Genomic DNA, 13,851 nt, shown 5'->3' on the forward strand with positions numbered 1-13,851 from the left:
GCCCATCTGGCATTTTATTGGAGTTGTTAATAAGTTAAATGAACATACTTTCATTCCCAGGATCCACTCCACTCTCCAAAGATCAGCTGGCCTTGCCGCCTTGGCTGATCTCCAGTCTTGGTTTCAGCCTTAAGGCCGTGCAGGTGGGGATCGGGGATTGGGCAGCAGTCCAAGACAATGACAGGGAGAAAGGAGATGCTGTGAGAGCCTCCCCAGGGTCAGGCAGGAAGGCCCGAGTGGGATGTTGGGGGAGGGCACGGATACCCAGCCATGCCAGGGGCGAGTGCGGCGGAGGGGGGGGAACAGTCCCCAGCCCTGTATGTCAAGTACAACATTGTCCCCCATTTATCAGGCATGAATGGGGACACAAAGTTGTTCTGATAATGAGCATAATCACTGGTTAGGTGTTGACAAATTAGGTACCATTTTTCACAGACATTAAAAAAACATACTGCCCGGGGCGCCTGGGTGGCTTAGTGGGTTAAGCCTCTGCCTTCAGCTCAGGTCATGATCTCAGGGTTCTGAGATCGAGCTCTACATCGGAATCTCTGCTAAGCAGGGAGACTGCTTCCCCCTCTCTCTCTGCCTGCCTCTCTGCCTACTTGTGATCACTCTCTGTCAAATAAAAAAAAAAAAAACTGCCCCAAATAATATATATATAAAGGAAACTGCTCCCAGGCAATGCCCATAATTAATATTAATGTGCCAGCTGTGGGAAAACCAATCCTGCTGCAAAACTATTTCTGCTTCCAAAAACATTTTAACTTTTTAATGATGATTAGGGGAACTGTGAAGAACATGTATTAAGAGGAGCCACAGAATTCTTGCAGTGAGAAAAGTGACCTGGCTTGGGGAGGACGATTTGCTTTACTGTCCAGTCGCTTTTCCCAAGTACATCCAGGGTTACGACTCTGTCTCAGATAATAGAGTTTCCCAGAAGCCCGGACACATGAATCTCTACCAGCAGGAAGGGGCGTGAGCATTGAAATGCTCATATTGTGGTTAGCAAAACATAGAAGAAAGGAAAACCAGGGGCTTGGCCGTTTTCATAATATATTCCTGAATAGCACGAGCTAACTGTCCAAACTGGGGAACCGTTAGCCTTCTCCTGAACGTGATTCAAATAAATTGGAGTGATTTCTTTTTCTTTTTCTTTCTTTTTTTCCCCAACCTACCCGGCAGTCTATTTCTCCCTTCTGTGTAAACAGATTCTGTTTTAGGTCAGGTCAGATCTTTGCTCCATAATAATAATGAAGAAAGAGACCCATGCTTTCTTAATTGTAACTTGAGGCTTTCACCAGAGCACAACTAGGAGATGTTTGGAGTTCCAACGCCTGGAAGCCCTCATCGACAGCGCAAAACTAAACGGAAACTTTACTTCCATTCCAGACATAGTTCTGTGTTGTCAATTCGTTTTTCTAGAAGGCTGTAAATGGGGTCTTTCATTTGTTTGTAGTTACCACCTTCTCCTTTTCAATTTTCCATCTCTTTTAGAAACCAAAGATCTGCACATGATTTGTATCAACAAACAGAAAAGGGCCTGGGCTGCTTTCCAAAGGATCTTGCCTGACAGCTCAAGCAAATGTGTGTGGTGTGGTGGAGAACACAAGACCAGAATCGGGAGACCCAGGGGCTAGCCCTGGCTTTGCCATTTAGCTGGCTTTGTTTCTCAGAACGAGCTGCCTAACCTCCCGGGGCCTGTCTCCACAGCTGTGGGGATTTGAGGATCAAGTAAGATAATGCGTGGGAAAAAGCTGGAAGTACAGCAGCTATAAGAAGCATAAGGTGTTAAGTTTATATTTCCCTTTTCCCCCTCCTTGGGGGAGTGCCTTTGAATAGTCCTACGGGGGAGGACGGGCGGGGGGGTGGGGAGAGAAAATTCTCCATTCAGGAGAGCCTGCTCTTATTGCTCAGAGAGAGGATTGTAAGTATTTGGCCACTACCTCCCAGATTTATGAGCCCATCTCCCCCATTCTCAGAATTTTGGATGACTAGGAGTCTGTGCATAACCACCTCACCATCCTACTCATCCCCTCTTCCCGCAGGCCCACAGTGACCTGTTTAAAAAATATATGACAATAATACTGTATTTTCAGGGTTCCACCAGGACTGGAGCCTAGACTTTGAAGACGCAGGTCAAGGATTGAGAGAAGGCAGAAGAGAAGAGAATGAAGGGAAGGAATCACAGGCTTCATGAGGGAGGTAGGAGGAAGAGCAATCTAGAATGTTCTGTGAAGGTTAGGGAGGGAGACTGAGGACCACCAAGGGAGAATGGATCATATGGGTCAATAGCCACCCCCAGGTGAATTTGAATCACCTATCAAAATGGCTTCTGGGAGAAGAAGCTGGATGAGAAGTCACTTTTTCAGCCCCTGTTGTTACTTAACACAACCTACTGCCAGTCCAGGAAGACAAATAATGTGATTAAAGCAACTCTTCCATTTGTGCTGGATCTCAGAGCACAGCACATGTGGAGTACCGAGTTCTCTCTCAGCCCCTGAAGGGGTGTTCACGGTTTATAATAGATCACTCAGGACAATGTAAAGGTGAAACCCAAGGAAAGAATCTCTAGTTGTGGATTTTGGTGAAATCTGGAAAGAGTGCTATCTTGAAGGGTTTGTGTGTGTTGGGGCTGGCTGGGTGGGAAGGGGCATAACTTCCCACAGCTTCTCAAGTCACATCCTCCTCTTACTGCCAGCTGTGCTTAGAACCCTGCAGAAGACTCAGGTGGTCGTGAAGGACTGGCTTGCTGTATGCATTCGCTGAATTCCCACGTACCTGACCCACGAGATGTCCAGTCCTGAAAACACATCAGGTCCCTGAAGAAACAGGGGGCCTCGCCTTGGCTCTTTTAGGATCTCAGGATGACCTAGCAGGGGGTCCACCTTCAGCAGGCCTGGAAGAGAACGAATAGAGAGACAAGGAGGGCACGTTAATTTTGTTCCTCTTCTCACGGGGCCACTCCTCTGGCGGCATGGTGGGCAGGACCAGCCTTGGGTGGAACTGTGGGATCGGTTTTGATCTCATGTGTTCCCTTTCTGTTCCAAGCTTCACTGTCACTCTCAGTCCCAGCTTCCAGAACCATTCCCTCTCTGGTGCCAGGGGCTATGTTCTTACTCATTTAAATCTCATCTGCTGTTCATCCCCATGATGACCCAAGGAATCATCCTTGTTTTATGTCTGATCTTGTTGATTTGTTACTTTTGGAAAACTCTCCATTTTGGCTGGACTCAGGCCCCAAGAGAGAAGCTCTCTGAAGAGAGGATAACCTCCATCTCTTGACAATCTGCTCCTGGTGTTTTTCTTTGGCTTCTTTCATTCTCTTGGCCAAAAGCTTAGTATATTCTGTGGCCTCTTTCTTATTTTGCTTGGCATACTGTTTCTTCAGAGTAAACTGACGTTTGTGTTATAGGACATGTGGAGGACCAAGATGCTGAATCTTGGGCGGTTGGGTCCTAGGATGCTTACCTTCTTAGTTCAGGTGCTTTCTCACAACATACTGGTGGACATCATTTTCTTTATATGGAAGAGTCTGTGGATTCTGAGAGAGTCTGGGGGCCCCTGGCAACGAGGCACAATAGTATCAGTGAGTCCAGGAATATCCTTTTCCTCTTCCTTTTATTTTCATAATAACCAAGTTGAGAGCACTGAGATTGGCAACCACAATGCACCCCCGCCCAGATTTGTGCCTTCTTTCCCCATCCTCCTTGGTCTGCAGCAGGAATGCCCCTTACCCAATAGCAGGTGGACACGGCCAAGGGTTAAGAGCTCCTGCTTCATGGGGAAACCTTGTTTGTCATGGCCACACCTGTGAGGGTGGGAGTTGTGAAGGGGGCTTGTCCTAGACTCCCAAACCTGAGATGGGTAAGGCTGCTCTGGTGATACCAACCATTGTGATTAGCTCAAGAACAGCACTTTGGCTTTTTTTTTTTTTTAAATTTGTCCCACTACTTCTGGGGTTGTTGGGAAGATTGGACCCTTAGCCCTCTAGAAGGGTATCTGCATTTCTTTTTTTTTTTTTTTAAAGATTTTATTTATTTATTTGACAGACAGAGATCACAAGTAGGCAGAGAGGCAGGTAGAGAGAGAGGAGGGGAAGCAGGCTCCCTGCTGAACAGAGAGCCCGACGCGGGGCTCGATCCCAGGACCCTGGGATCATGACTCTGGCCGAAGGCAGAGGCTTAACCCACTGAGCCACCCAGGTGCCCCCGGGTATCTGCATTTCTATGTGAGTCTCCCGGGGTGGAGGGCGGGATGGGGTGGAGATGGGAGTAAGTGGGACAGACAGAAAGGGAGAGAAGCCCTTGACCTGCTCCCCAATTAGACTCTGTCTGTTGGAAGGCTAACTTAGCAAACAGGATGCTGGAAGGGAATGGTTGAGGAGACTGAGGGAATAAATACTAGGACGGAGTCTCTGAGGACCTGGAAGGATGGAATTCCTATCATGTCCGAAGGAACTGGCACCCTCCCTCAGGTTCAACATTCCCTCCAGCAAGTCCAAGGGCAGATCAGTTCAAGAGCCCCACCTCTTCACGGTGTCCATCATCTGCTAATGCAGAATAGCACAGTGCCTGTGGCGTGAGCTCTAGAGCTCGACCGCCTGTGTAATGTGAGGGCCATTGCTAAACCTTCTCTAAGCCCCTTTCCGCATCTGTAGAATAGATGTAAGAAATAGCACCTACCTCCCAGGGTTGTGGTGAAGATTGAGTAGCTTAACAGAATGCCTGGTTCATAGTCAAGGCTCAGTAATGGTAATTTCCAGTCTTGCTCCAATCCACTGCAGCTGTGCTGTCACCTAAACCACAGCAGTGAGACAGACAGCTTTGTCATGGTGACAAAAGACCTGCGTGTTGCTTGATTCTCAGTCTTCATCTCTATGACAGCTCAGCAGCATTTCATGCTCCTTTCTTAAAACTTTCTCTTGACTTCCACAACCCCTGGCTCACCTCCTTTTTCACCAGTCCTTTTTATTCTTGGTCTCCTTTGCTGGTTCCCCCTGCCATTCAATTGCCTAGGGCTCCATCCTGAGACACCCTTCTCTCCTTCCTCTATTTTCTCTCCCTTGGTGATGTCGAGTAGTCCCAACATGCAAAAAGGTCTTCTTCGTATATAAATACCATCTTAACTATAATGATCCCCAAATTTATGTTTCTTTAAATCCCCCCAAACTCCTATTCTGAGCTCCAGACCTGCATATCTGACTGCCTACTAAACATCTCTACTTGAGTGTTGAAACCTGTCTAACCATAAACATGTCTAAAACAGAGCTTTTGACACTTTGTCCCCCAAATTTGCTTTTCTACTTGAGGAAACAAACAAACAAACAAAGAGCCCTTGTCATTAGGGAACCAATCTGACAATTACATGTAGGGTAATTGTCTACTATTGGTTAGAAGCTGGCTTGGTGTTCATGAGTTGGTCACATTATTCTCGTGTTGAATGTAAACCGTCTCACAGAACACTAATATCGGGTAAGTTTAATCACAGACATATCTCTGTGATCATGATAAAGTGAGACCAAACAAGACCACGGCATAACATTATCTAAGTACAGACACAAACAAGGTCATTGTGAAGCTCGAAAATACCAGACATCCTCTCTTTCCAGCTACCTGCTACTTCTCTCCCCACTTATAACTTTAGTCTTCCTTCATTCTAGATAAGAGCTATTAAGGTACCTGATCCCAGAATTAGCCTCCCCTCCTAATAGCACCCAATCCAGAGCAAATGATCACTTCCTTGGGCTGTTCCCCAGATCACCTAAGAGAAGTTCCAATCCATTAGTAAGTGCTTTCTAACACCTCTTATCGAGACACCCATGATTACCCATGGTATTAATTCTCCCTTCTTGCCATGAATCATAAACCCAATTTGTTCAACCACAGGTTTGTTCCTGGTGGTCTTTGGAAGGTGGGCATTGCCATATGAACCTTCCCTTCCTCCTATCCTCCATCTCCTCCTTCTTCTTCTTTTGTAAATGGTACTACCATTATTTATCTAGCTGCTTAGGCCAAAGCAGGAGTCCCACTGATTCTCCATATCCCCTCACCCCTCCATATTCTATTAGGAGACAAGTCCTTTCAACTGTACTTTCAAAAGGAATTCTACATATAACCATTTCTCATGATCTCTTCTATCACCCTTGTCTGCACCCCATCATTTCTTACCTGGTTTAATATAGCACTTTCTAACTGGTCTTCTTGCCTTTACCTTTGACCCCTTGGAGTCAGTTCTTCACACAATAGCCAGAGGAGTGTTCAAGTATAAAGCAGATCATGTCTCGTCTCTATGTGTCTATGTAAGGACCTCCATTGGATTACCCACACAATTAGATTACAATCCCAACTCCTCCCCATGGTCGACAAGACCTCTCTAAACCTCATCTCCTGGATACCCTTCCCTCTTGCTCACTAAACTCAAATTACGCTAATCTTTTTGTTGTTCCTTGAATGCATCAAGTGCACTCCTGCCTCCTGTGCGGCTTCTTTGCCTGGAATATTTTTCCTCCGCATCTTCTCATGGCTGTTTTCCTTCTCTTCATTCAAGTCTCAGCGCAGATGCCACTTTTCCAGAGGCCTTCCTTGACCATCCTATCTATAGTTGTTCCTTTCTCCCAGCCCCCACCCTATTCTCTATCCCATTACCTTGTTTATTTTAATTTCACAGTATGAAGCACTGTCTAAAAATACCATGTTTGTTTACTTACTGGTCTATTACCAGTCTCTCCCATTTAGGCTGTAAGTTTCCACGAAGGCAGGGATTTTCCTCAGGCCAAAACGTAAAAAGTGCACACATTTAAAATATACAACATGAGGGACACCTGGGTGGCTCAGTCAGTTGAGCATCTGACTCGATTTGGGCTCAGGTCATGATCTTGGGATTGTGAGTTCAAGCCCTGCACTGGGCTCTACGCTGGGCATGGAGCCTGCTTGGGATTCTCTCTCTCCCTCTCCCTCTGACCCCCTTTCCCGACTCATGAGCACTCTCTCTCTTTCCAATAGAAAAAAAATATTTGATACATATAATGTGATTGATTTTAACATATGTATACACCTGTGAAATCATCACCAAAATCAAGTTAATGAACAGGACATATCAATCACCACCAAAAATTTCCCCTTGATTATTTGTGCCTTCTTCCTGCTGGTCTAAACCAGCAGTGATCTGCTTTTTGTCACTATTGATTAATTTGCATTTTCTGGAATTTTGTATAAATGTAATCATGCAGTATGCATTTTCTTTACTCAGCCCACTGATTTTGACACGTTGCATGTATTGCTACTTTGTTTCTTCTTATTACACAGTAATTATAGGATGTACCAAAGTTTATCTATTCACCTGTTAGGATGTACCAAAGTTTATCTATTCACCTACTGAAGGACATCGGGTTGTTTCCAGGTTTTTGCAATGATGAGTTAAGCTTCTATGAATATTTGTAGGCAAGTCTATGTGTAGATATATATTGAAAGCAGGGATTTTGTGGGTCTGGTCCTTTACAGTATCTCCCATGTCAGGTACTTGCATAATATTTATACAGTATGTGGTAGTTAAGTATCTTTTGAATGAATAAGTGAGCCTTCCCTTTTAGCCCAGGTCTGTGGGCATTTCCGCTATGCCTGTGGCCACCGAAGAATCCATCACCTCCTTAGCTTTTGTCCTAGTCCTGCCTTTCCAATCTGCACCCCCAGGTGACCCCTGCAAGGTGACTATTTCCATGGTTGGCTTGCTGGAGAAACCCTACTCATCGGGTTCACTGCCAATACTTGCTCTCTACCCTAAGCTGGCCCCTCTGGCTGTTCGACAATCCATTCATTCCTCACTTGCTGACTCCCTATCACATTCCCTGCAGCAGCTGCTCTAAACTTCCTGCCCTCTTCTCAAGCCCCCAGCCCCATCCCTCCCCCACATTCTCAGGAGATGACTTCACCTCCTTCATTACTGAAAAGACTGAGGCCAAATGACAGAAGCTTCTTCAGCTTCCATCTGACCCATCTGCACACAGCCATCTCAAACTCTTCCGACACTCAGGAAGACCTGCTCCTTCACCTTGCCAAGGTTAGGCTCTCTGCTGGTGTGCTTGATTCTAGCCCCAGCTATGATGATCTTAGTACTAACAACAACAGCCAAAGAGAATGTATCTAGCTCTGGATATGGACCACACACTGAGCTAAGTACTAAGGAAACAACTATAATTAATATTCACTGAAAAACTATGTCTTTAACATGTATCATTTTTCCCTCAAAGCTTAAAAACCCATTAATCTTTTTTTCTTTCTTTCTTTTTTTTTTTACAAAAGTATTGCCCACACTAAGGACTTGGCATATGTTACCTAATCTGATCTTCACAGCCAGATTGTAGCATAGTACTATTTAAAACAACAACAACTACTACGACAGAGAAGGAGACTGGTGATTAGACAAGTAAAGTAAATTCCTTTGGATCATAGAGCTAGGAAGTGGGGAAGCTAGGACTTGAACTAAGATTTAAATCCAGAGTTCTCTTCTCTCTTTCCTTCTTTCCTCCCCCTCTCCTTTTTGATCTCTCTTTGGCTTTCTTTTTCCTTGAAGTTCAGAGTGTTCTCTTAATTCTACTCCTTAGTTCGTGGCCTGTTAGCACCCTTGGCCACAACATAAAGCAACTATAGGAAAAAGCGAGATAAAGGGGAAAGGGAGCACACTAGAGAAAGACATGAAGGATCTTGCCAGAGAAAGGAGTTGGAACTTCATCCTGTGGCAGAGATTCCTAAACTTTAAGTAAGCACTCTGAGGAGTACTTGTTAGTAGGTCATGTCCCCAGGCCCTACCCTCAGACCCACTGGATCTGTGCCTTTGGGGGTAGGCAAAAGTAGAAACATCAAAGATCACTTAGGAGGCTCTGATGGTATTCCAGTGGCCTGGACTATGGTGGCAAGCTATGGAGGTGGAGAGATACACATGACGTTTTTTATTGTGATAAAATACACATAAAATGAAATCTACCCTTTCAACTGTTTTAAAGTGTGCCATTCAGGGACACCTGTGTGGCTCAGTTGGTTAAGCATCCAAATCTTGATTTTGGCTCAGGTCATGATCTCAGGGTGGTGGAATCAAGCCCTGTGCCAGGCTCAATGCTGAGCATGGAGTCTGCTTGGGATTCTCTCTTTCCCTCTCTCTCTGCCCCTCCCGCCAATGCATGCTCATGTTCTCTCTCTCAAAATAAAGAAATTAATTAATTAATTAGTGAAAGTGTGTGGTTTAGTGGCCTTTACTCCGTTCACATGGTGCTCAGCCATGATCCATTTCAGAACATTTACATAGCCCAGATTAGAGAATCTGAAAATGTAGGACTGAGGGGAGAGGTGCTGTATAACCAATGGAATACCCAGGGTGAGTGAAAGGGAGGGTCTGGATGGCATACTGATCCGGGTAGTGGTGATCGCCAACACAGATGAGTAAATAACAAGCAGGATCTTTCGTGGGGAGAAATGAAGGAGACATGAAGGCAATCATGGACATGGTAAATTTCTTAGTGACCTTCAGGACAGAAATATGATGCAACCAGTTGGAGTGGATCTGGAGTGCAGGTGGAAGTTGGGGCCTGGGGGGAGGTGAAGAGGTGCCCGGACTATGTAGCAGCAAATGTTTGCATGAAGCTCACTGCTTGTCAGACACTGGACTAGGGCACTATGTACATGATCCCCAGGAGTCCTCATGTTACAGATGAGCAAACAGAGGTACAGTGTAACTCACCAGAGTTACTAGCATGTGACAGGAGATTGGAACTCAAGCAGACTGATTCTAGGGTCAGTGCTCATAGCCATTACTTTGTGATGCCTCTCCCAGAGGCCATTTCATCAGCAGAGGGCTAATACTAGAATCTGGGAGGGATGGGGGCAAGGCTGAGGACAGATCCTTAAGGAAAATCTACATCTATGGGGAGGGGGGTGAAGGGCATAAGAGGGGTCCACTGAATAAGACAGAGAAGAGATCAGGAGGGTAACAGGAAAACAGGAAATTTGTAGAGACCAAAGGAGAGGAGCGTTCCAAGAAGGAGCAAGTGTCTGATCCTGCAGTTGTGTTATAACTGAGGGGCTGAGAAGAGGACACTGGATTTGCTGGTGATTGTCACTGGTCCCCTTCCAGATGGCTGATTAGTGGGGAATAGGGAAAGGGTTAAGGAGCGATTTGGTGGTAGGAACAGAAGGCAACCAGTGTGGGCTGTTCTTGAGAGTCTTGGAAATGAATTGAAGGGGAAAGATGATTGATAAAGTTTTGGAAGGAGTCAGTGCCACCTCTTGGATCGTGCAGACAGATCAGACTCCTGTCCTGCCACTTAAATGCTGAGTGATCTTGGGTAAGTGATTTCGCTTCCAGGAGCCTCAGTTTGGTCATGGTAATAACAGGGCCTACCTGTTACAATGGGGTTAGGAAGTGAGAAGTTGCATGTATAATGTCCATTGATGAGCTATGGTTATTAATTGTTCGATAAATGCCAATGACTCTAGTTCAATGATCTTGAGTATCCAGAAAATTCTGGAAGCCAACCTCTTCAGGGTCTTTGAGATCACGGATGACCCAGACTGGAGTTGCCAATGGCTGTCTATAGGAAGGCCCTTTTGGGGATCACTTCAGACCAGAGTCAAATCGTGGGGGTTAAACTCAAATTCCAACAGCTTAAGCTAGATGACTCTTCAACCCATCACCCCCCATACAGTGAAATGGGTATAACTTGTGTGAACTCTGTGAGTGATTATGTAGAGAGCCAGAACTTCGAAGGGGGAATGACTTATAACAGACCTTTCTCTAGCCTGGTTTTTCTGAGCACCTAAGGTAGCAAATCAAGATGAAAGCATCTTGGCATTAGGTGTTTAGGGAGATTTGCCCACTCGCAAGATGAGAAATTCTCTCTCTTTCCCTCCCTCTCTCTTGCAAGCTTCCATAAACTCCATACAAATGCTATGTCTTCTTAAAAACAAGAATAAGATGGAATGCGTGGGATGCCCAAATTCTCAATGTTACTGATTTTTTTCTGGCAGCATTCTGAATGTGTTTAAAGACCTTGCAAGGACCCAGAAGTCAGAAGTATCTGTTATTCAGGTTGGTATCTCTAAGAGCTGTGGAAAAAAATTCTGAAATCTGCATTGACCTCACGTCATTCCTTGACAGTTGCTTTCATATAAAAAACTTTCTCTCCTGCCATCTTCTTCTCCTCAAACTTTGATGCATGGTGACCCAAAGGCAGACTTTGGGTCACTATGCATCATCTGAGATCATTTGAGATCTCCTAGATCAGGATCGACAGAAATCCATCAGAGACATGCTTTCCTCAGGGAAAATTCTGCCAGCACTCAAGGCATAAAACGGCATTCATGAAACTGAGGCTCCTAGATAACTTCAGTGTTCACCTTACAGACCCACTGAGAACAAATGCTGTCTGAGCAACATGTAGGCTTCTAGGAGTTTCTAGCAAAAAAAGCAACTGACACGTAAAGGGACGTTACACTTCTCCATGTATTTCCTCTCTACCCCACCCTCATTTTAAAAAATCTCCCTTGTCTTTGTTCTTCTGCCCCGTTTCCTTGAGTCGTTGGAGTGACCACCCACAGTTCCAACCTCTCCTTCTCTCTCATCTAGGTCAGTGTCAGAACTGACTGCCAGTTGGAAAGGATTTCTCCCATGGCTGAAGTTGCTGCCTGTGCACATCCGGTGACACTGACTAGAGTTTTCCAAAGGGGGAGGCTGTTTCAGTAGGGAACCAGAATCCAAGCAAAATGCCTAGAAGTGGAAATGGGGCAGGGAGCAAGTGGTTTCTGTCGCACATTCAAAGAAGCCTGCCACTGAGCCCTGTCAGCTGATCAGAAGGGAGCCCCAGGCTTCGGGTGAAATAAACCTGCTTGTATCCATCTATAGAAAAGCAGCATTTCTCCTGCAAACCCAGACCCAATCCAAATACACTGACAGAGCCTATTTCTCATCATGTTCATTCCTTTAGGGAGCAGAAAGGCCCTTCCCCTGACTGCTGGAGCCCTGTCTTCCATATGCACTGGTCATCCTTTGGGAGAAAAGAAAGATGAGGTGGCGCCCCAGTCTCTGAATAGAATGTGAGTTCTGCCTTGGTCGCGTCTGGGAGGGATTGGCCATGGTCCTGTGACCCAAAGGCCTCCTGGTTCCTTCAGCCTGTGACTCTGGGTCATGTTTTAATTTATGCTCAAGGTTTGTACCCATCCCCATCCCTCAGCAGCTCCAGGTAGGAATTTGGCCCCCTTGGAGAGCACCCCACTTATTTCTGAGAATCTCCCCAAAGTGATGCCTTCCATGCACCTGTAAACTACTCTACTCACTGCTCTGCTCTCTTCTTTCCACTCCAGAGCCCATTGTCCACCCGCATTGCTGCTGCTGAGGGCGACCATGCTGGTGTTCTAGCGACACCTGTGCCCCTCTAAGAGCTGCTGGAGGGCAGAGCTCTGGGCCAAGGCTGGACAAACCATACTTTCTCTCATTCCCTTCCATGCTGGGTTAGTGGGACCCAAAGCTGGGCCCGCTTTTGCCTCGAATCTCATGAAGTTCCCAGCAAATTGATCCATCAGTCCTTGAACTTCAGTGCTCCCCAAGTAGCTTACAACGTCTGTGGCTTTGTCTGCTTTTCCTACTGGAGGGGCTTCAACCCAGCCCTGGGGGCCAGAAGGGGACCAGGAGCCAGACCAGTCTCCCAAATTGGTCTCCTCTCTGCTCAGCTAAAACCCCATTTGCCGCACCCCCCAAACAGTCTTGTCTCCCCTACCGCAGGGGACCCACCCAGTTAGGGGATTTGGGAGGGGTGGGGCAGGAAGTTGAGCATTCCCACCTGAGAATTTCTGTTCTGTCTGTGAAATGAGAGAGAGAGAGAGAGTGGGATGGTGAGGGATGGCGACCAGAGGTTTGATAAAAGTGAAGAATGTTTGCAATTGTTGTGGGGGAGGTTTGAATGAACTAATTAGGAAACCAAAAGGATCCTGGGGCAGCAGTAAGGCCCAGTTGAGATGGCAGTCTGGACTGTAGAATCTGGAGCCATCTGCCTGGCTGGGCCTTTCTCCAGCAGGGCTTGGCAACAGGCATGGAGAAAAACATTCTCCCTTCTCTTAAGTGGAAATAACAATTCTGGCCCTTTCTTGGTAATGGAAATGACCCTGGGCTAGGACTGAGAAGACCTGGGTTCAAGTCCAGTGTTTCGTTGTTAGCTGTGTGACCATGAGACCATTAATGTGACCTTTTCACATCTCCTGTCTGATGTACCCCAAAGGGCTGTGATGTGAAAGAAAGGCCATGATGATTAGCAAAATCCATACACAGAGCAGGAAAATGGCAAAACCCAAGAAACTGAAAAACACTTCCACCAGAAACACTTTGAAAGCTACCTTGTGGGAAAGTTAAAAATAAGAGAAAAACATTTGCAAGACATATTACAAAGAGCACTTGCAAAAAAAGTAGAAAAAATGGGCAAAAAGAATAAGTAAGCAATGAATGGAACTACAAAGAGCCATAAACACAGAATAGACATAGAGCCTCGCGAATACAGAAATTCAAATTGAAACAATAATTGTGTATTTTTTGTCACCTCTCAGATTTATGAAAATTAAATCAGTAATAACAAGTGTCGTTCAAGGTATAGGGACACACACATTCTCATACACTGTTGGCGGGAGTACAGACTGACACTATATATATATATATATATATATATATATATGCATATATTTTAAAAGATTTTACTTATTTGACAGAGAGAAACAGCAAGAGGGGGAGCACAAGCAGGAGGAGTGGGAGAGGGAGAAGTAGGCTTCCACCGAGCAGGGAGCCTGATGTGGGGCTCGATCCCAGGACCCTGGAATCATG

Source organism: Mustela putorius, unplaced genomic scaffold (genome assembly GCF_011764305.1).
Source record: "Mustela putorius furo isolate JIRA1106 unplaced genomic scaffold, ASM1176430v1.1 tig00003901_pilon_pilon_pilon, whole genome shotgun sequence".
Classification (NCBI taxonomy): domain Eukaryota; kingdom Metazoa; phylum Chordata; class Mammalia; order Carnivora; family Mustelidae; genus Mustela; species Mustela putorius.